This window comes from Cetorhinus maximus, chromosome 10 (assembly GCF_964194155.1).
Source record: "Cetorhinus maximus chromosome 10, sCetMax3.hap1.1, whole genome shotgun sequence".
Lineage (NCBI taxonomy): Eukaryota > Metazoa > Chordata > Chondrichthyes > Lamniformes > Cetorhinidae > Cetorhinus > Cetorhinus maximus.
The window spans coordinates 130,231,772-130,253,926 of record NC_135888.1 but is presented as its reverse complement, the minus strand read 5'-3'; the positions used below and the strand labels follow the sequence as shown (position 1 = coordinate 130,253,926).

The following is a 22,155-nucleotide window of genomic DNA, read 5'->3' as shown; positions in this document are numbered from 1 at the left end:
TGTCCTCAAATAGGACTCTGACTTCTCCATCCTCAGCCTTCCACACTGTTGTAAGGAAGATTGACACAACTGACCTCCAGGCCACTCACCAGCTCTCTGCTCCAGAGCACTGAATTTAGCAATCATGCACCTGAATTTTAGCCTGAGGGCAGGGTGCATTGATAGTGACTGGGGTGTGGGGAGGTGAGAAAGCGCGTTAATGGGTCAGGTGGTGACCCTAGGGCGGAAAACAGTTGAAGACGGGCACAGGGCACACTCCCCAGCCAGAAGGCCAATATTGGGTCTCAGCATTCATTTTAATCATTTAGTCAGCTGGCCCACTTCAAGGGTTCCATTTTCGGGCCCCTTGCCATGGTATAGCTCTCAGACAAGTCCCTGAGAGATAGGAAGCAGACACTCTCGGAACAGGGGTTGTGGGTGAGTGCAGGATGAGGAAAAGCACTTCAGCTCCATCTGGCTCCATACCAACTGTTAAGAGCCGAGCAGCACTCCTTCACACAAAGTGCAGTGAGAATCTGGAACTCTCTCTCCCCCAGAAAGCTGTCGAGGCAAGGGACTCAGTGGAGAGCTTCAAAAACTGAGATTGATAGATTTTTGATGGGGCAAGGATATTGAGGGGTTATTGAAACATGCTGGGTAAACGGAGTTAAAATGCAGATCGGCCATGGTCTAACTGAATGACAGAGTAGGTTTGAAGGGCTGAATGGCCACCCTCCCTGTTCCTATGAAGGGGTGGGGGCGGGGGGCGGGGAGGAGATTTGCTTTGAGAAATTGTGCTGACTGGATGAGTTGTTGAGTCAGTGGGATTGACCTGTGAACCAGAATGGACTGGCCTGGATCTGACAGCTAGTCCAACAGGTTTGGTCAAACACGTATTGGAACCTTGCAGCTTCGATGGAAGCTAATGACAGGGACCTCACCCGCAGGCTCAGACTGTCTGTGCTGCAGATCGGAACCCTTCCCATCGCCAGCCTTCAAAACGCAAGATTCATTTTTATAGCTTCAGCTGTCTTGCATTCACATTGGCAAACAAATAAACTTGCCTCCCAACAAGAAAGTCTTTTCACAAATACCAGTCAACGCTGCCAAAGGCAGTTTGTGGAATAATTGTTCCCAGATAAGGACCACAATCCTGTCAAACATTTCCCCTGCTCCCCGTTTTCTATTCAAACACCGTGTGTGGGTGTAAGACGTGCCAGATGTTTAAAATGGGTCTGCGTTAAACAGTTTAGTCTCACGGGTCCACAGGTTCACGTCTCAGAATCAATGCAACAGATTATCTTGGGGAAGATAAACTCTTGGCTTTGTCCTCTCCGCTCTTTGACTGTTCCAAGGGTCTCTCATTGGCCTCTCTGCACATTACCCAACAGGCCACTCTCCACACACAAGCCCAAACAGTGTGTTCCATGAGGCTATTTGAGGCCAACATTCCCAGTGCTAGTATTGAGGGAGTGCTGCACTGTCAGAGGGACAGTACTGTGGGAGTGCTGCACTGTCAGATGGGCAGTACTGTGGGAACGCTGCACTGTCAGAGGGACAGTACTGAGGGAGTGCTGCACTGTCAGAGGGAAAGTACTGAGGGAGTGCTGCACTGTCAGACAGGCAGTACTGTGGAAACACTGCACTGTCAGAGAGGCAGTACTGTGGAAATGCTGCACTGACAGTGAGGCAGTACTGTGGGAGCGCTGCACTGTCTGGGGCAGTACTGTGGGAGTGCTGCACTGTCAGAGGGACAGTACTGAGGGAGTGCTGCACTGTCAGACAGGCAGTACTGTGGAAACACTGCACTGTCAGAGAGGCAGTACTGTGGAAACGCTGCACTGTCAGTGAGGCAGTACTGTGGGAGTGCTGCACTGTCAGGTGGGCAGCACCGTGGGATTGCTGCACTGTCTGGGGCAGTACTGTGGGAGTGCTTCACTGTTGGAGGGGCAGCACTGAGGGATCGCTGCACTGCCAGAATCCTGGCCTTTTGGCTAAGATCAAGTGTAGTATCTGTTCTTATTTTTTATCTGGCAGGGGAGAGACCATGATCATTGTTGTCCCTGCATGTGTGTAAGGGTTGTTTTTGTGGGTTTCATTTCTTTTACTGGGGGGTTTCATCGAAAGTTCCAGCCTTTTGCCCTTTGGTATTGGAAGCTCTTGTGTGGTTGTTTGTCCTGCCTGAAGGGGCTTCAGTGCTGAACATTGGGAACTTAAAGAGGTGATGGCTGCAACCAGTCGAGCCCCAAACCAGGGGGCACATAACACAATTCTCCCTCCAGCTTCGCTATCGGGGGAAGCCGCGGCTACCTTGTCTACACCAGGTAGCCCAAAGTTTGTCATTCCTGCGGTGAATCTGGTCACGTGGCGGCCAACTGCAACGCTGTTATCAGCTTGAACTGCAAGCAGGATGGGTATCAGGCAAAGGACTGCAAGCAGACTAAGTGCTGCAGCCTGGGTGGTGGGGCCGGCCCCCTCTACAATGCCTACCCCAAACGCTGCCTCACAACTTATACACAGGCAGTGAAAACCAAGGGCGGGGGGAGGTTGGCGAACAGACAGAATGAATGGTGAGTGTGAAAACCACCAGGGAGACTTGCAAATCTCCACCCGCCAAAGCCTCCAGCGAGCAGAATGGGTCACAGGACGACAGAGGGAGAGAGTGAGAGAGAGAGAGAGAGACGAAGGGAAGGAAAAGAGTGAGGAAGCAGATGGCCAAACAACAGCACCACCCCCAACCCTGACCTCCCCCCACTCCACCCCCCCCGCCACCCCCCCACCCCAACCCACTGAACCTCCCGTTCCTCAGCAGACAGAATCAATGGAGGAAGAGGCAGCAGAGGACCAACCGGGGGAGTGGCAGCTAGTGAAGAAGGCCAAAAAGGAGAAGGGGCCAAGAAGGGACCAAGCCACTTCCCAGACGAGTGGCAAGAGGAGACCCCCATCCGACAGGGGCGGCAGGGGCTGCTGTTCTTTAGATGAGGAAGGGCAAGAGCGGCACCTACAGAAGAAGCGGCAAAGCTCTAGGGAGCTGGAGGAGGAGACAGCCCAACTCCGACCTCAAAGTGAAGAGGCCAAGGCACCTCAACCCCAGGAAGCCAGGGGCAGTGAAGAACTCGGCCAACCCCAGCTCCGGGAAGCCAGGAGCAGCAACACCTCAGAGGGGGAATGGATGGCAGAGACATCTCCAACAGAGAACAATCCAAACTTCACTCCTTGCACGGGCCCACTGATGTCACCTGGGTGGAACATTTCCAGCAGGGTGGTTCAGGACAGTTTCCTCAGCTCATCACAAGTGAGACAATTTGTGAACACTATGGGTATGCAGGAGCAGGCCAAAGGACTGGAACTGTCAAAGACAACAGGTCTGGTAAACAACAAAATGCTTTAAATAGGGATAAAGATTGCGTCTATTTACACGCATAGCGCCAAATCTACTATACGTTGAGTTGCAACCTTGGATTTTTTTTTATTCATTCATGGGATGTGGGCATCGCTGGCTGGGCCAGCATTTATTGCCAATCCTTAACTGCCCTTGAGAAGGTGGTGGTGAGCTGCCTTCTTGAACTGCTGCAGTCCATGTGGTGTAGGTCCACCCACAGTGCTGTTAGGGAGGGAGTTCCAGGATTTTAATCCAGCGACAGTGAAGGAACACCAATGGTGGTCCCATGGGACATCGATCTGGTCGGGAGGAAACGACTCACTTTCCTCCGGCCTGGGTATTCTGCTGCGGGGAGGCAACTTCATCATCTCTGAAGTTAAGGAGGTGCACAGAAGATGTACAGAAGGTACACAGAGAGAGCTCTGTGATCAGCAGCCTGAAGGAAGAAGACGGCTCAGTAAAGTCATTGCAGTCTAACATTTTGAGGATCAGCAAATCCTTTTACGCTGGATTGTATGACATGAAGCCCACAGACAGCACGGCCTCCCAGTCCTTCCTATCTCCTATCGCGGAGGTCTTAGATGACAATACGCGGGAGAGTCTGGACAAACCGCTAATTCTGGATGAACTGACTAAGGCCCTTGAGTCCTTCAAGAGGAGTAAAGCTCCCGGAAGTGATGGGCTTACGAGTGGAGTTGTATTCAGCTCTGTGGGACTGGATCAGCCCAAACCTGCTACAAGTGTACAAGAGTATACTCCTGGTCGGCAGCACGTCAGAATCCATGAGGAAAGATATCATCACCCTAATCTACAAGCAGAAGGGGGGGAAATTAGAAATTGGCGACCCATTTCACTGTTGAATGTGGACTATAAAATTCTGTCCAAGGTCATCATCAATCGGGTTGAGTCTGCTCTGGAGTTGGTGATCCACCCTGACCAGACCTGCACTTTACCTGGCAGGAAGATCTCTGACAACCTCGTGCTACTTGGGGATACAATTGCCTACGCACGGGACAGGGGTGTGGACACCTGCCTCATCAGCCTGAACCAGGAGAAGGCCTTTGACAGAATATCGCACACCTGCATGGTGGGAGTGCTCTCCAAAATGGGGTTTGGGGAGGGAATCTGCAACTGGATCCAACTGCTCTACACAAACATCAGCAGAGCAGTTTCAATCAATGGGTGGGAATTGGAAAGCTTTCCAATTAAATCTAGAGTCAGGCAGAGCTGCCCTCTCTCCCCTGTCCTGCTCTTGTGTTGCATAGAACCCTTTGCTGAGTCCATCAGTAAGGATTCAGGCATAAGAGGAGTGACGATCCCAGGCAGTGGAGGCATCAGGTCAAAGCCTCCGCGTACATGGATGATATTACTGTCTTCTGCTTGGATCTGCTGTTGGTGCCCAGACTGATTAACATCTGTGACCAGTTTGAACTGGCCTCAGGAGCCAAGGTAAATCATGAAAGAGCGAGGCCATGTTCTTTGGAACTGGGCTGACCGATCCTTTGTCCCCTTCACTGTCAGGTCAGACTACCTGAAGGTGCTGGAGATATGTTTCTGACAGACCAGAGAACTGGAAGGTGCGAGTAGCTATGCAAAAGAAAATTAGGCATGTGGGAGCGACGCTCCCTTTCCATTGTGGGTAAGAGCCTGGTCATCAGGTGTGAGACACTCTCGTTGTTGCTGTGCATGGTGCAGGTCTGGCCCATCCCTGCAGAAATTCACCAAGGTTCCTTAGACAGCACCTTCCAAATCCAGGACTACTACCATCTAGAAAGACAAGGGCAGCAGATAGATGGGAAAACCACCGCCTGGAAGTTCCCCTCCAAACAACTCACCATCCGGACTTGGAAATATATCGGCCGTTCCTTCACTGTCGCTGGGTCAAAATCCTGGAACTCCTTCCCTAACAGCACTGTGGGTGTACCTACACCACATTGACTGCAGTGGTTCAAGAAGGCAGCTCACCACCACCTTCTCAAGGGCAATTGGGGATGGGCAATAAATGCTGGCCCAGCCAGCGAAGCCCACATCCCGTGAATGAATTAAAAAACGCTCTGGCGCTGTGCCGATTGCCCGAGCCATCTTCCGCTTTATCTGGAGGTCAAAAATGGACCGTGTTCGCAGGGACATGATATACAAACCTCTAGATAAGGGGGAGAAAACATGCCCAACATCGCCCTCATCCTGCTGGCCGCCTTTGTGTGCGGCTGCATCAAGCTGTGCGCAGGCTCTCTGTACGCAAACGCCAAGTGTCACTAGGTGCTGAGGTTCTCCCTGTCCCCGGTGTTGCGAAGGGATGGGTCTGGTCACGCTGCCGTGGGATGCTCCCAATGGTTGGACCGTGCCCAGGGCCATCCCTAGGTGGGTGCGGGGCCCCAGGCAAATCACAATGTGTGGGGCCCCTGTAACATCTGTGGCCAAGTTTCCTCTGATGGCTGGGCCTCCGGGCGTGTCTGTGGAGAGGAGCACCATCAGCGCCCCAGCCACTGAGCACTCAGTTACAACGGCACGATCGAGCGTGATAACTGTGTTGCACGGAAGAATACACCTTGCTTCCAAGGCTGAACATCATTGTTGGCTCGCCTTCTGTTAGGGAGAAATGCATGACCTCTACTGGATTCCGTTAGAACATTTTTACTGACACACCCCAACACCCCAACTGGAGCGAACTTTAAGGCTGGGATTTTCCCGCCCCATTACCCTGGCGGGATGTTCCGGTCTCGCTGATGCGAATGGAGGTTTCAATGGCCCTGCTACTGGGGGGGAGGGAGGGGGTGCTAGAAAATTCCGGCTCAGTGTCAGAGTGAGGACATTCACTGTGTTTAACTTTAAGGAAAAATACAAACACAATGCAATAAATAATTCGACTTTTAAAAAAAATGACGGTATATCTTTGAACGTGAAGCGAATGTTAGTTGCAAATGCGAACTGGGAGAAAAATAAAATAGGAAGCGGAGGAGTCCAATTGCCCAGGACCGAAAATAGACAGCAAGGGAATGACTAACCCTGCAGGTCAGGCACTACGCGCGATGTGCTGGCTTTTTAAAGACGTTAACTAGCTCGGGATAGTTCATCCTGCCCCTCTGTGGTGAATGAGAGTTGGAATGAAAGACGCTCTGCCGCTGAGGTCAGAACTGCCGTCTCCAAGGGTGATGGACGGTGCTGAGCTCACCACCGCCCTTCCAATCGCCCGGCCCACTGCCTTGGCGGAGATTTGTCCTGGTTCATGTGGCCTTAATCTGCTTTCTCTTCTACCCTCTTATGTGTCTTGGAAAGGGGATACCTGCTTCGTTTATTCGCTTATGTCCACCAGTAAACCCTCATTTTGAGCCTCGGGTGCGAGAGACAGTGAATCGCTTGGTGTGCGCCACAAGCTCTATTACAGTTGACACCATGATGCCAAAGTGCGAGGCCCCCCCCAAAGCCTGGGGCACAGGGCAGTCACCTCAATTCGCTGTAGCATAGGGATGCCTCTGACCGTACCATACCAGCTGTCCCTCACGGAAAAATCTATACAGAGAAACACCTACGACCACAAGTCCATCAGGCAGTTGTCTGCACATAATGTCCTAGAGGCCCAGCGGGAAGAGGAGATGGTGGATCCTGTTAGATGGTTCCCTGAGCAGACTGTCCAGTCATTTGGCAGAATGCCTCATCGCCAGAACTTTCCAACAAGCACCAAGATGTAGCTTGGCTGCTGGTGAGAAAGGCCCTCCCCGTCAGATCCTTCCTACACGCCAGGAGTCTCACCCCCTCCACATGTTGCCCTCGAGGTGGCTGTGGTGGGGATGAGACCGTTGTCCAGCTCCTTGTGGAATGTGCCTCTGTAAAGAAGGCCTGGAGCGAGATGCAGCGGTTCCTGTCGAGGTTCATCCCGAGCAGCCCCATGACGCAGGACCAGTATTCTACGCGCTCTTCCTAGGGGCACACACGGGGACAAACATCAACTACAGCTGGAGGATCATCAACTCAGTGAAAGACGCTCTTTGGTCTGCCTGAAACTTGTTGGCCTTCCAGCGCAAAGAGTTGTCCCTGACCTGGTGTTGCAGACTGGCACATTCCAAGGTCCAGGACTATGTGCTGAGGGATGCACTAAATCTTGGGGCAGCCGCTGCAGTGTTGCAATGGGGAAAGGTCTCTGCCTTAGGCCTTTCAGCCATAGTACATTGAGGGTCTGGAAGTTGTACAGGCCCCCTCAGGCTGTATGACTCACATTGAATATATACAGTAAAGGGGAGGTGGTGGCATAGTGGTATTATCACTCAGTTAGTATTCTAGAAGCCCAGGGTAATGCTAGGGAGCTGGGTTCAAATCCCACAATGGCAAATGGTGAAATTTGAATCCAATAAAAGTCTGGAATTAAAAGTCTGATGATGACCATGAAACCATTAGCTGATTGTGGTTAAAAAAACCCATCTGGTTCACTAATGTCCTTTAGGGAAGGAAATCTGCCATCCTTACCTGGTCTGGCCTACACATGACTCCAGACCCACAGCAATGTTGATTCTTAAATGCAAGGGTAATTGGGGATGGGCAATAAATGCTGGCCTAGCTAGTGATGCCCACAGCCCATTAATGAATTTTTAAAAAATTACATGTATTTCAATTGTATTGAAACACCTTAGAGTGCAACATGATCTTTGTAGATAATTTGAATTTCATTGCAATTCATTTTGTAATGTTCTTTTAGATATTTCATGAATAAGGTATAATTTTGCAGTGCTGCACTGTCAGAGGGGCGGTTCTGAGGGAGAGCTGCACTGTCAGAGAGGCAGTAGTGAAGGAGTGCTGTACTGTCAGGGGGCAGCACCTAAGGAATGCTGCAGTGTCAGAGGGGCAGTACTGAAGGAGTGCTGCACTGTTGAAGTGGTAGAACTGAGGGGGTACTGCACTGTCAGAGGGGCTGAACTGAGGTAGTGTTGCACTGTCAGATGGAGAATACTGAGGGGGTCCCGCCCTGTCAAAGGGACAGGACTGAGGGGGTGCTGCACTGTCGGGTGGCAGTACTAAGGGTGCGTTGCACTGTCAGGGGGCAGCACCTAAGGAATGCTGCACTGTCAGATGGGCGGTACTGAAGGAGTACTGAACTGTCAGAGGGGCAGTACTGAGGGAGTGCTGCACTATTGTTGGGTCAATACTGAGGGAGCACAGCACTGTTGGAGGTTCAGCAGTGAGACAATGCTTCACTGTCGGAGGGGCAGTACTGAGGAAGGTCTGCAACGTCGGAGAAGCCATCTTTTGGATTAAACGTTAAACTGAGGCCCTGGCTGTTCTGCCAGGTAGATGTAAAAGATCCCTGATAGTGCACTGGGACAATATTCACCCCTCAACCAATGTCAATAAATATTGATTATCTGGTCTTGATCACATTGCTGTTCATGGAAGCTTGCTGTGCACAAATTGGTTTCTGTGTCAGCAATATTACAACAGTACACTTTACAAAACACTTAACAGCCAAAGAAGTGTGTTCTAATGTGTTGTGGTTGTGAAAGTTGCTACAGAAATGCAAATGTTTCTTTCACTTGAAGTATAAGGTGCAAACATCGCCAGTTCTGTTCTTTTTCAGTGCCTGGTGAACAACCCACACACCCTCCAAAATTAAAAAACAGGATACTGGAGATGATGTTTGAAAATTCACACAAGGTGGGTGGGGTTCCTGTTTTCCTGTGTGTTTACAGAATCTTGAACAGCAAATAACCCAACTCCGACAAGTCTGTCCGGAGCAGCGCATACAGGACATTGTGTGCTCCTCAACACAACATCAGTGCACAACAACAATAACAAGCTGCAAAACACCTTCTATTCCTGATCAATTACTGAGTGGCAGTGATTCCGACCCTGAGATATAAATTGCATAGAATTTACAGAACAGAAATTGGCCCAACTGATTGCAGGATCCCTGCTACAGTTTAAGCTCAACATGAACCTCCTCCTACCTTTCGTCATCGCACCCTATCAGCATATCCTTCTTATCCTTCCTCCCTCATCTATCTATCTAGCTTCCCCTTAAATGCTATTCGCCTCAACCACTCCCTGTGGCCGTGACTTCCATAACCTACCACTTGCATAAATATCGGTTATGTATATTTGCAGAGTGAGCTTTTGGAACAGTGACAGGATTCCTGCATCTGCGTCAGAAGGTTAAGGGTTCAAACCTTGCATCAGACGGCCTCTGTCGGTGACGGTGCCTGTGTGGACCTGTACCCAGTGAGACTCAGTACAGAGGGCCCCTGGGAGCGTTAGCATTTACAGGGGGAGTCCCCAGGGAGTGTGTCAATATTTACAGGAGGTCCCCAGGGAGTGTGTCAGTATTTACACAGGGTCCACGGGAAGTGCGTCAGTATTTATAGGGGGTCCCCCAGGGGGTGTGTCAGTATTTACAGGAGGTCCCCAGGGAGTGTGTCAGTATTTATGGGGGTCCCCAGGAAATGTGTCAGTATTTACAGGGGGACCCCAGGAGTGTGTCAGTATTTACAGGGAGATCCCAGGAGTGTGTCAGTATTTACAGGGGGACCCCAGGAGTGTGTCAGTATTTACAGGGAGATCCCAGGAGTGTATCAGTATTTACAGGGTGTCTCCAGGAGCATGTCAGTTATTACAGGGTGTCTCCAGGAATTGTGTCAGTATTTACAGGGTGTCTCCAGGGAGTGTGTCAGTATTTACAGGGGGTCCTCGGGGAGTGTGTCAATATATACAGGGGGCCCCCGGGAGTTTATCAGTATTTACAGGGGGTCCCCGGGAGTGTATCAACAACAGGGGGTCCCTGTGAGTGTATCAGTATTTACAGGGCGACCCCAGAGAGTGTGTCAGTATTTATAGGGGATCCTCAGGGAGTGTGTCAGTATTTACAGGGGGTCCTCGGGGAGTGTGTCAATATTTACAGGGGGCCCCCGGGAGTGTATCAGTAACAGGGGGTCCCTGTGAGTGTATCAGTATTTACAGGGTGACTCCAGAGTGTGTGTCAGTATTTATAGGGGATCCTCGGGGAGTGTGTCAGTATTTACAGGGGGTCCCTGTGAGTGTATCAGTATTTACAGGGTGACTCCAGAGAGTGTGTCAGTATTTATAGGGGATCCTCGGGGAGTGTGTCAGTATTTACAGGGCGACCCCAGGGAGTGGGGAGTAGATGGTGAGAAACTGCTTCCTATGGGCAAGAGGTTTGATAGCCTAAAGAGTCAGAATTAGGTGACTGGCAAAAGAACCTGAGGGCAAATGAGGAGATATCTTTTCTAAACACAACGAGTTGTTATGATCAGAAGTGCACTGTCTGAATGGGTGCTGGAAGCTAGTTAAATAACAGGCAGGCATCGCGCCCCCGATACCCCCAGCTAAAAAGTCAGAGGGGGAGACTGCCCGCAATTCTGATGGCTGCTCGGCAACAATTTAACACTGGGAGCCATGTTAATTGCTTTAAGACGTGACTACCGCTCCTTTCTCGGGAGGAAGTCCCACCTTACAGAGCTAGTCGCCAATTGGATTATCCAGCAGCTCTGTAGTCCCAGCAGTGCCAGCCAGGAGTGGTACCCACTGGCGGGGCGACAGGCAATCCCACCGTGGCAAGGAGCCCAGGCAAGTCTGGAGTCAGGGGTCTCAGTGAGGTGGGTTAGGGACCGGGACTGTGTACAGTACTCCAAATGTGGTCTAAAGAAGGTTCTGTACAAATTTAATATAATATCCCTGATTTGATCCTTCTACAATTGAATCCCTGTGCTGTGCTGTGTTTGCACTATTCATGGTTTTGTAAAAGATTACATGAAATATTTTTGAAAACTCCAAAGCAATAAACTCAAATCTATCCACAAAAAACATAGCTCAAAGCTCCGTACAATATATTCCTTGAAGTGAGAAACAGAAATGTTAAATGCGTGGAACCTCTGGACAGCTGAGATGCAAACACATACGACACCAGTGAAGTAATATTTAATGGGGAAACTCAGAGTATGCAGCAACATGTAGCACCGAAGGATGAGGAGGCCCTGCTGGGTTCAGCGGTAAGCTCTGATCTTCAAACCCAAATTCCTGTGAGGAACATTGAATATGGTATTTCCACAGACAAAATGGTTAGCAAGGAGTCGACGTTTAAGGGGAGATTTTCTGAGTCTCTCTCTCGCCACGTGGGAGGACAGTATTCTGCCTCCGACAATGGGGAATCGAGAGCACATGGCCTTCGATTTGTCATGATGCGCTCGGGATGGGCAACTTGTCTTAGAGGAGAAGACTCAGAAAGTCTTCTATCCAGTGAGGAAGTCACAGTGTGAAATGCCAAACCAGATTCCCGGTGGCAAGGCAAATTGATGGAATGTTTCTGAACTTGGCAGAACTTACCAAATAGTTTGAATTTAATGGGGGAAAATGCTGCTCAGATCCCTTTGGTCTATTGACACAGACCACACCACAAATTGGATTTGGAATTTTAAACATGTGAGTCATCTTAAGCTTGTAGTCCCTGCGCTGTTAAAGCTTCCATCTGCCCTACAGGAGCTTCATAAATTTGGCACAAAGGATGAGTGAAGATGATCCTTTATCCTTTAATATCCAACCTCTTTCAGCCTTGTCACCTCTCCCCCTGCTCTCTGTTTTGTCAACATGTCTGTGGTTGGTTCTCTTCCAAACTTTCCTGTGTTGTTCCTGTTAAGCTCCAAAATCCCTTCCTATAACTCCCTGAATTTATAATTTCATTGGTTAATGGATCTTTCCAGTTATTTGTTGGGTCAAAGATAGCTCTGAATGTGAAGAGGTTTCACTGTCCAACACCTTGAATCCAATACAATGTTGTGAATTAAATGGAGAGGATTATTTTCCCTATTTAATCAGAATCATTTGATGTTAAAGAGAAGGTTTCTACCTTGTCTCAGTTAGTTCCATTACCTGAATCAGATAGTCATTGATTCAAGTCTCGCTCCTGACTTGAGCACATAATCCAGGCTGACACTCCTAATGCAGCACTGAGGGAGTACTGCACTGTCAGAGGCACCTTTTTGGATAAGGTATTAACCAAGGGCCCATCAGCCCTCTCAGGTGGATGAAAGGTCCTACGTCCTCTATTTCAAAGAAGAGCAAGGGAATTTATCTTGCAAACGGCATCACTGAAAAAACATGGTCTGGTCATTCATCACATTGCAGTTTGTGGGAGCTTGCTGTGCATAAATCGGCTGCTGCAATTTCCTTCACTAGAACAGCGACTACACTTTAAACCGTAACTTAAACCATAATGGCTTTGGGAATTCCTGAGATGGTGAAAGGCGATATACGAACACAAGGCCTTTCGTTGCCATTTTAAGTGAAATTAGAACATAAACTGTTAAACACTTCCGCATTTCCATGATTTTAAACAAGAATCAACACTGTGTGTTTTATTTCTCTCTCTCTCTCTCGCTCTGAGAGGCTGCATTCGGTTTGTGTGGAAAAATCAAGAATTGGAGATGCTGCAACTCCTCAACTGGGAGGGTGAGAGTCTTTTGGATTAACTCAACGCAGAGAACATTGACTGGACCAAGTCAGAATGAAGGGTAGCCTGAACTTTCCATCAGTCTAATGTTTCTCCACAAAACCTTTAAACTGACCAGAGTGACAAAGCATAGAGTTTTATTTCATTACTGGGCTACCAACTGATCAATGGCTTCCACTCCCAACAGCCTCTCTCCAGAGTCTGGGAGCTCTGCATTAAGGACTCGGAGAGGTTTTCCACCAGTTTCATTGACGAGACGGAGAAGAACACTATATCACCAAATAGGAACATATGAAATGAATCACTCATACTTTCCAAAAGTTACTACAGATATGAAACTGATGTATTAAATCATTGGAAATCTGCTGGGAATTGGGATCCGTAATGAGTTTAGTGTTGCATTTGTATCAAGTATCATTCTGGCTCAGAGGACAGAACTCTCATGCAAGTCAGAAGTTCATTCAAGTCCCGCTCCAGAGACTTCGACACATAACCCAGGCCAACACTCAGTATGATTATGAGAGTGCTGCACTGTCAGAGGTGTCAACTTTCAGATTAGACGTTAAATGAAGGTCCGTTTTGATGCTTCAGCTGGACACTACTTGAAGAGCAATAGGGCCAATATCTTTCCTCAACCAGCATCTCACACACAAAACCCCATGGATTAACAGGTCATTTATCTCAATCACTCACACTCTCCACTTCTGGGTGGGTCTTGGCCATGAGCAGAGGCATACACTTCAGTGACTGAAATCCAGTTCTTTGGCTACATGGACAACCTCAGAAATTCAGTCCATCACTTGCCTAAAAAGCTGGAAGTGTGCCTTCTGAGAGTCCACACATGTCATGCACAGGCTCTGGCCACCCTTGGTTAATTCTCAGAGCTGTAGTGGCATCGAGGTTACAGGCAGTAACAGGTAAAGCTTAAAGCACTGTGTCAAGAAAGACTTGCAAGCACTGTTCACAATCCCAAGCCACCCCTACAGAACTTCACATGACTAATAATGATAGCTACCGTTATAATGTATGCAAAAACAGCAGTCAATTTGCACACAGCAAACTCCCACAGACGCCAAAAGATATACCATAAGATAGATTATCTGTTTTTAGTGATATTGGTTGTGGGATACTGGTCAGCACACTGGAGAGAGCTTTTCTCTTCAAAATAGTGTTATGCCACCTTTTACAATCACCTGAGAAGGCAGATGAGTGCCTTGGTTTAATGTCACATCAGTAAAACAGCACATTGCTCCCTCAGTACTGCCCCCCCCGACAGTTCAGTGCTCTCTTAGCACTGACCCTCTGATTGTGCAGTGCTCCTTCAGTGATGTCCCTCCGACAGTGTGGCAGCCCCTCAGCACTGCCCCTCCAACAGTTCAGTGCTCCCTCAGTCCTGCCCCTGTGACAGTGCAGCCCTCCCATAGTACTGCGCTGGAAGCATCAATCTAGATTCTGCGTTCTAAGTTTCTGGAGTGTGACAGAACCCATGACCTTTCGATTGGGAGGCACTATGACACTCACTGGCCCAAACACATTATTGTAACAAAACCATCCGACATAGAGCACCACAGCCTCCTCTCATTTTAAAAAGCTGTACAAAATTTCCAGATCCTCTGAAACATAACTAGTTAAAGCAGTGTCAGCGGGAACGGCACTTGTATATGCTGGGCTCGGAGCTGACCAGAATTGGTTTGCAGACAGACAGCCTGAAACTATCCATACCACAACTGGTGGGCCCAACATTCAAGAGAATGTGATCTGTCCTGTTGTGATAAGTGACATTGCACTTGCACATTGCATTGTCACTGAGCGACTTAGAAGGACCTCACCCTTTTGTTATTTCTCTGATGATCATCTTCTTAAGAAGAAGGAGGCCGGGGTCTCTTTCATGTTGAATTAGCTCCAAGAGGACCCGATTCGAAGATTGCAACCACATTAACAGTCTATGGCGGACTCTGTAATCCAGTTGCTCCTCCCAGCCAATCCAGCATTTTATGGAATCCATTGGGGGTAAACGGCCCACTTGGGAGATTAGAACTCTTCCCAATCAGCTCCTGAAAATCCTTCAAACTTACGGCCTCACAGGAACCACCTCTGGCTAGACGGCCACAAGCAAGCATTTCAAGTCAGTATTGTGCTGGTTTTCATAGAACCAAAGGATGTTACAGTGCAAAGGGAGGCCATTCAGCCCATCATGCTTCTGCCAGTTTTTAGTGGAGCTATCCAATTAATTATTTTCCCTTCAAGTACTTATCCAATTCCCTTTCTGAAAGTTGAATCTGCTTCCACCGGCCTTTCAGGCTGTGTGTTCCAGATCACAACTCTCAGCGTAAAAACATTTCTTACCTCATCTCCCAGCTGATACTTTTGCTGAAGCCCTTGGGGTGGAATTTTACCATCTTGCCGAAGTCAATGGACTTTTGAACGGTTTGCAGCATTTTACGACCACACCCTCCACCCCCCGGCCGCAATGGGGCTGTAAAATTCCGCCCCTTAAATCTGTGCCTTCTGGTTGCTGACCCTCCCTCCAGTGGTCACAGTTTCACCTTATTTACTTCAACTAAACAGTTCTCTTCTCCAGCACAATGCTTGTAGCCTTGGCTCTAGCCAATCAGCAACCAAAGCTTGATCCAAGAAAAATCCAACCAACTTCGATCAATCCGAGTTTAGATCTTTTTCACTTAACCCCCAGACTCAAGAGCATTTGAGGGAGAGAGTTCCAGATTTGCAGTACCCTTTGTGTGTAGAATTGCCTAGCTGTGAGTTTAAGATTATGATGCCCTTGTTCAGGACTCCACAACCCCCCACCACGCCGACCACCTCACATCGCCCCTTTCCACCACCAACTAGAGGAAACGGTCTCTCACCATCCACCCTGCCAACTCGTTTAATCATCCTGAACACTTTGAATAGATCGCCCTTTTTATACTTCAAACTCAAGGAAGTACCATTAAGTCTAGCCCATGCAACCGTTCTTCTGAATTTGACTCTACAAGGCCCTGGTGTCATTCCGGTGAGTCTACACTGCACACTTTCCCAAGGCCATTATATCCTTCCTATGGTGCATTGCACAGAAATGAGCACAACTACTCCAAATGAGTCTGACCACTGTACAATTGAAGAATCTCTTCCTCACTCTTGCATTCCAGATCCCTTTGAGATAAAGGCCAATATTCCCCTTTGTTTTCTTTTTTTGTTCCTCTGCACCAGCTTCTAGAGATTTGTACACACAGGCAGACAAAATTGAGCCAGCTGTGTGGCAGCTGGAAGCACACTTGCCTCTGAGGCACACGGTGCTGGGTTCAAGTTCCACTCCAGGACTTGGGCACAGAAATCAAGGTTGACTCTTCAGCGCAACACGGAGGAAGCATTGCAGCGTTGTGGGGGGGGGCGCCAATTTCCGGATAAGACATTCAACCGAGGTCCCAACTGCCTGCTTGGGTGGAAGTAAGCGTTCCCATGACATTATGCTGAAGGGCAGCAGGGGAGTTATCCCTGGTGTCATGGCCAATGTTTGTCCCTCAATCAACATGATTAAAGCAAACGGATTATCTGGTCATTACCGCATTGCTGTTTCATTCACGAAAAAATGTTGGTGGAATGCAGATGTTAGTCTGCGATGCCAGCACAACTGAAACAGGAACTCTCCGCTTCCCCACAGCATCCTAGATTCTCATCATTGAGAAAACACTTTGATTTGTCTTTCTTGGGTCCGAAGTGAATGGTGTCAAATTTCCTTCACGTTGAACTCCATCTGTCGCAGTTTTGGTCCTTTTACCCAGATGAGGTCTGGCCAAAGCTTTACACGACTGAAGCATGATTTATATTCCAAGGACAGTGGGGCTGCAATGGGCTCACTGATTTTCGGTGGGGTGGCGAAGGCGGGTTGCTGGCCTCCACATCCCTATTGTAGGGTCTCAGAGTGAACAGGGCGGCAGTTCGGAACCACAACTTCCAGCTTATCTGAACCCCCACTCCTCCAACAATTTTTACACATCTGGAGTGGACCCTTCCGGAGTTTTTGAAGCATACAGGGCGCAACAGGGTAGATGCAGGAAGAATGTTTTCTCCTGGCTGGGGAGGGGAGGTGGTCTAGAACCAGGGGACACAGTCTCAGGATAAGGGGAGGCCATTTACGACTGAGATGAGGAGCAGTTTCTTCACTCAGAGGGTGGTGAATCTTCGGAATTCTCCACCCCAGAGGGCTATGGAAGCTCAGTCATTGAGCATGTTCAAAACATGTTTTTACATATGAAATACATCAAGGGATATGGGGATAGTGCAGGAAAATGGCATTGAGGTAGAAGATCAGCCATAATAAAGTTGAATGGTGGGGCAGGCTCAATGGCCTACTCCTGCTCCTATTTCCTATGTTCGTCTCAATGACAAGCAGATGAGGATCACACACACACATCCCAGGGATAATTACACCCATGTGAGACCACGTAGATTAACAGAGCTCTCAAACTTAACCAAATCATTTGGCTAACTTAAGTTTTAAAAAAAAAGCTAACCATTAATTTTCCAAGCAGTGAGTATCTCTACCAGTTGTGACACACACCTAGAGTTGCCAACCCTCCAGGATTGTCCTGGAGTCTCCAGGAATTAAAGATCAATCTCCTGGACACTGCTTTGAGCAAACCAAACCCGGGAATAAAACTCACAGGGCTTTTTTTGAAAAAAAAAACAAAATAATTGTGTGTTTCCTTTGCACATTTTTGATTTATTAATTTAAAAATATTGGAGATGGGGTGGGATGGTGGGATGGTTGGAAATAGGAGGACTTAGGATGAAGCCTCCAGGAATAAGTCCAACCAGAGTTGGCAACCCTACGCACACCACATCTACCATCTGCCATGCTCATACCTGTGCAGACTGCTGTTTCAGTTGGTATCTGGCACGGATGAGGTACAGGGGCTCACATCTCTATGGAAGAAAAAAAAAAGAAAGACTTGCATTTATATAGCGCCTTTCATGACTTCAGGACGTCGCAAAGCGCTTCACAGCCAGTGAAACGCTTTTTTTTTGAAGTGTAGTCACTGTTGTAATGTAAGGAAAACACAGCAGCCAATTTGTGCACAGCAAGCTCTCACAAATAGCAGTGATATAATTAACCGGTGTGGTGTGAGGGACAAACATTGGCACAAGAGAGAAATCCACTTCTCTCCTTTGAAATGGTGACAGTGGAATCTTTCACGTCTACCCGAGGGGGCAGACGGGGTCCCGGTTTAACGTCTCACCTGAAGGATGGCACCACCAACAGCGCAGCACTCCCTCAGTACTGGCACAGGGTGTGTCAGCCTGCATTTTGTGCTCAAGTCTTTGGCGTGGGACTTGAACCTACAACCTTGAGAGGCGTGAGAGTTACCTCCTGAACCATGGTTGACTCTCAAAGCTCAATTAATATGGATAGTGCAGAAGTAAACACATTTTATTAAACATCATGTGCACACTATAGAATCATTAGAGGGTGGACCTAAGTGTCACTGTGCCTGAGTCAGCCTTCTTACTCCAGTTATTCAAGCTTACAACTGGAAGCACTACTTTTTGCTCACTGTAACCTTGGAGTTGCAGTTCACGCCCAACTTTACCATAACAACTGGAAAAAGTCACACACATTCCTCTCCCTCACCACTACCTTAGACTGAACCAGACCATTCGAAACCTCTGTATTCTATTCAACATTGAGCTGAGCTTCTGACCGCTATCTCCTCTCCACCACTAAGGCCACCTATTTCCACCATTGTAACACCACCCATTTTTGTCACTGCCTCAGCTCATCTGCTGCTGAAACCCATGTCCATGCTTTTGTTCCCCAACTTTTGACTCAACCATTCCAATGCATACCTGGCCGGCATCTCACCTGTCACCCTCTGTAAACTTAACCTCAGCCAAAGCTCTGCGGCCTGTATTCTAACTCGTACCGAGTCATGTTCAGCCGTCACCCCTGCGCTCACTCACCTACATCAGCTCCCAGTCCAGGAATACCACAATCTTAAAATTCTCATCCTTGTTTTCAAATCCCTCCATAGCCTCGCCTTCCCTATCCCTGTAACCTCCCCTAGCCGTACAACCCTCCGTAATCTCCGTGCTCCTCCAATTCTGGTCTCTTGAGAACACCTTATTATATTTTGTTAATGGTGGTTGTGCCTTCAGCTGCATAGGCCCTTGGTAAGGTTGGAAACATTCCAGGATTCTACTGGAACCTTTAGGAATTAATGAATAATCTCCTGGTTGCTACTGCAAGCAAAACCTGGGAGAAAAACCATAGGAGCGCTAAAAACTGGTGTTTTTTCAAAATATTTCTTTGAACGGTTTGCTATTGAGAGGAAAAGTATCTGAGATGGAGGGGGGGACAAAAGCTGTTTGACTGACAGCTAAAAATCATCCAATGGGAGTAATGAAGAGTCTGTTCACTTTCTGATTGGCCGTGGGAAGGATGGACATGTTGGATGACCAATGGCAGGAGTGTGAGGGGAGGGAGGTGGGGGGGGCCAACGGGACAGTTAGAGTCATTCATGTGATGGCACCTATAGGCATGTGCCCAATCAGAGTTGGCAACTCTAGGCCTGGATCTCTTCGCCTTTCTCTCTTAAAACCTACCTCTTTAACCTTACTTTTGATCACCTGTCCCAATATCTCCTTGTTTGGCTTTGTGTCTATTCTTGATTTTATAATGTTCCTGTGATGCATCTTGGGACATTTTACTATTGTAAAAGATGCTATATAAATGCAAGTTGTTGTTGTTTGTGTATGAACGATGAGCACAAAAATCACTTCCTTGTGTTGAGCGTTACAGGAACATAGGAATTATGGGACGAAAAAATATCAAGGTCCATCTAGGTCATCTTTGACCATCATGGTAATTACATGATACAACAGTTGTTGACCAATCACAACAATCGATCTCTATCCACTTGTCTACCCACGCACGAGGTGTGAAAAACTGCAGTGGTGGAGAGTTCTGAGGAACATATAGACTCAAAGTCAACTGTTCCTCTCAAGCACACAACATTCACCAGCCATTATCATAATATGATAGAATTCGAAAACTTGATATTAGGTTTGAGAGTGAGAACTGGGTTTGGGTGTGAGAACTGGGTTTGAGGGTGAGAATTGGGGTATAAGATTAACAAACCTCCAGCTCTCCAACACACTCCTCGATCTAACAAGGATTGAAAAATGTGTGACCTCTGCTACTTCTATCCTTGCTTCTTTCAACAACCTAGGATGCATTCCATCTGGGCCAGATGACTTACCAACTTTCAGTGATGCTAACCTTTTTAGTACATCTTCTCTCTCTGTTAATATTCTGTCCATAACTCCCATCACCTCCTTTAGTGTGGCCTTCACATCACCAGTTTCATTTGTGAAGACAGATGTCAAGTACCCATTTAATATTTTAGCCAGGTTCACTGCCTCTGCACAAAGGCTTCGCCTTGGGTCCTTAGTTGGTTCAACCTTATCCTTGGAAAACAATTTATACTTTATATGTTTATAGAATGCTTTAGGGTTCAATTTAATGTTGCCTGTCAGTCTTTTTTTTGTAGCCTCTCTTTGTCTCCTGTATAAACTTTTTCAATTTTCTCCTGTGCTTTCCTTACTCTTCCTGGTTATTAACTGAATCTTGCTCCTGACATTTGACATAATCCTCCTTTTTCTGATTTATTTTAATTTTTATTCTGCCATCCAGGGAAAATGAGCTCTACCATTTCCCTTAAAAGAAATAAGCTTGGTTTGTACTTGAGCCATCTCTTCCCTCAACGCCCTCCATCGCTCTGTTACTGCTTTACATTGCAATCACCTTTTCCAAACTATAGGCTTGATCTCTTCTTAAATCACCGAAATTAGTTCTTCCCAGTTGAGCATTTTTTTACCTTTGCTATTTTCTAACCTCTTTCATAATTACTTTAAACCAAATGCAGTTGTAGTCACTAGATGATCCTCGACTGTAACATGCTCACTTCCTCTACTTCATTTCTCAAGAGCAGATCCAACATTGCTTCTTCCCTTAAGCAAGTTACTGCAGAGGCTGGAAATCTGAAGTGAAAAACAGAAAATGCTGGAAACGCTTTGTAGGTCTGGCAACATCTGTGGTGAGAAACAGCGTTTGTTTTTAAGGTTGAACTGAAACAATAGCTCTTGTTTCTCTCTCTACCTGGCGCTACCAAGCCTGCTGAGCATTGCCAGCATTTTCTGATTTTATTTGCTCTTCTCTCCTTGTTGGAATGGAGGCACATTGATCAAAAATGTTTTCCTATACATATAGCAGAAATTCCTCGCCTTCCCTACAACAACTTGCAGCCATATAGCAAAACATCCCAAGAAGCTTCACAAGAGACCCTTAGTTTGACACTGAGCCACAGAAGGGGCTATTGTGGGCAGATGGCTTGGTCATAGAGGTAGATTATAAAGAGCATCTTAAATGGAAGAAAGAGAGACGGAGAGGTAGGTTCAAGGAGGGAATTCCAGATTTTAGGGCATTAACAGCTGAAGGCACGGCCACCAATGGTGCAGCAATTAAAATTGGGGATGTGCAAGAGGCTGGAATTGGAGGAACACAGAGATCACAAAGGGTTGTGGGGCTGGAGGAGGTTACAGAGCTAGGGAGGGATGAGACCATGGAGAGATGTGAAAAGAATGAGAATTTTTAAATCCAGGTGTTGCTTAACCAGGAGCCATTGCAGCCCAGCGAGCCCAGGAGTAATTGTTGCAAGTTTGACTTTTTGTTATTCATCCACGGGATGTGGGCTTCGCTGGCTAGGCCAGCATTTATTGCCTATCCCTAATTGCCCTTGAGAAGGTGGTGGAGAGCTGCCTTCTTGAACCTCTGCAGTTCATGTGGCGTAGGTACACCCACAGTGCTGTTAAGGAGGGAGGTCCAAGATTTTGACCCAGCGACAGTGAAGGAACAGCGATCTATTTCCAAGTCAGGATGGTGAGTGACTTGGAGGGGAGCTTCCAGGTGGTGGTGTTCCCATCTATCTGCTGCCCTTGTCCTTCTAGATGGTAGCGGTCCTGGGTTTGGAAGGTACTGTCTAAGGAGCCTTGGTGAATTCCTGCAGTGCATCTTGTAGATGGTACACACTGCTGCTACTGTGTGTCGGTGGTGGAGGGAGTGAATGTTTGTGGGTGTGGTGCCAATCAAACGGGCTGCATTGTTGTGAATGATGTCGAGCTTCTTGAGTGTTGTGGGAGCTGCTCTCATCCAGGCAAGTGGGGAGTATTCCATCACACTCCTGACCTGTGCTTGGTAGATGGCCGACAGGCTTTGGGGAGCTAGGAGGTGAGTTACGCGTCACAGGATTCCTAGCCCCTAACCTGCTCTTGTAGCCATAGTATTTAT

General features: G+C 47.8%; 1 protein-coding gene and 1 pseudogene across 3 annotated transcripts in view; one reads left to right on the top strand and one right to left on the bottom strand.

Moving 5' to 3' along the window:
- The window catches only part of flt4 (fms related receptor tyrosine kinase 4), a 240,299-nt gene that overhangs the window by 145,162 nt on the left and 72,982 nt on the right, over positions 1-22,155 (bottom strand). Inside the window, exon 2 of one of the 3 annotated variants that reach the window (XM_078551154.1) lies at positions 17,676-17,735. The exons of the other annotated variants lie outside the window; for them this stretch is intronic. The gene's annotated coding sequence lies outside the window, so the exon portion shown is untranslated. The remainder of the gene's footprint in view (positions 1-17,675; positions 17,736-22,155) is intronic. 3 annotated transcript variants of the gene reach the window in all.
- LOC144686156 (U2 spliceosomal RNA) lies at positions 1,954-2,083 on the top strand (annotated as a pseudogene).